Below are 1,729 nucleotides of genomic sequence, written 5' to 3'. Positions count from 1 at the left end.
TATTTCAATTTCCAGGAGTGTAGACAGGTGTCAGTAGCACTTTCTTCCAAACAGTGACAACAGTTTTTTTGTCAAGGATCTACAGTATATTATGGTTAAAAAGGGCTAACTCAATCACAAGTGTAGCAGTTCCACTGGGCTTTGAAGTTTTGTTCAATTTTAGCAATTTCATCTGTTTCTTAATGTCCCTTACACTAATACCTGTCACACTCATCACTGTTGTGTTGTGAGAATTGAATTAGGGCAATACTCTGTGATTTTCCTCTGAAAAGGAACATTTGAAAGCAGAGTTCAGCATTTCTGCTTTTGCATAGCTATCTTCAGTTTCAGTTCCCGTGTCATCCAAGTGTCTCAAAACAGCCTTTGGTACCACCAACAGTCCTTACAAATGACCAGAATTTTTGTGGGTTTTATGAGAGATCTTTCTTCCACTCTTGACAACTTGGCACAAGGGCCATATCTCTGTTGACAATGAAGGTGCAAGTCCTGCGGCTTTATGAGTTGTAGTAAATATATGCTGATTATTTCCTACAGATAATTCAGTATTCATCTGATCACAAAGGAGCAGTTATCAGCACCTGTAGCGACAAAATGGAACCTCGCTTTTCATCCTGTAGTAAAATTCTGTTCTTTGATTGACATAATCAGATAATTTAAATAATTAATGGAAAATCTTATATAAAGATGTGAAACAAATACTAACAAAGAGATAGAGGGGCTGGCCAGCCCCTCTATCTCTTTGTTAGTAATCAGATAATTTATATGAGTGGCTAAAATAAAAGTTTCTAATTTTATAAGGGTTCCCAGTTACTTGCATTATGTCTGTTGGGAGCATGTAGAAGACCTCTGGATCACAATGGAGAACACCACTGTGAACCCAAGATCAAGAAGTAAAAGTCTATGTGAAATTTATTTTCTGTTCGTCTTTTTCTTCTCTCTTTGGTGATCTTCTCCTACACCCCTACACTGTTTCTTCTCTTATATACGTTTTGTAAGGATGCTATGGTCAATACATTTACCTGTGAGCTCGCTAGTGGCAGGCGCTTCTGGTGAATCACAGCTTTAAGGATTTCCTGTAGTCCCTGCCTTTACCTGCAGCATGTTGTTAAGTCTTGCTGACAATATTAGTCAGCGACAAGTATACAAAGACAGTGGTGGGGGCAGAGTTGGTCAAAGGAACATCTGTTGAAATAGTTGATGGACAAGATTATGTGAAATTAAAGTAGCAAGTGCTTAATAAAGCGTTGAGAGCTGTATTTAGTTGAAATAGGAATGTTGAATCATCCATGGCTGGTTCAGAGTGAAAGACATTTGTAATTTGTCAGTTTCAACAAAGTGAATGTATGTGATGAGTTTAGGCATGTTTCTGTTGTTGTTAAGTAAACTATGTTAAAGGACATCATCTTTTATTCCAGAAGAACCTTGCCGTCTTTTATGATTAATTTTTTAGTAAATGAGAACAGATGTGTCAAGCACAGTTAGGCTACAGCTCAGCTTTCTATGTGATTGTGGCTGTTGTAAGTCCCTCAGAGACCTGACAGCAAATCCTTAAGAATATGGTCAGTTCACTTAAAATTCCAAGGGAGAGCTTACAATTTGTGTACCAAGCCATGACACAATGTTCATATTCAATAGTAAGAGAAAGGAACTGAACTGAAGTACACTAGATTACAGTGCACAAATGGCAGTGGTTACCGACAGTGAACTCCATCATCATGCAGAAAAGAAG

Source organism: Schistocerca gregaria, chromosome 1, assembly GCF_023897955.1.
Source record: "Schistocerca gregaria isolate iqSchGreg1 chromosome 1, iqSchGreg1.2, whole genome shotgun sequence".
Classification (NCBI taxonomy): Eukaryota; Metazoa; Arthropoda; class Insecta; order Orthoptera; family Acrididae; genus Schistocerca; species Schistocerca gregaria.
Note: the sequence above shows the minus strand (reverse complement) of the source record.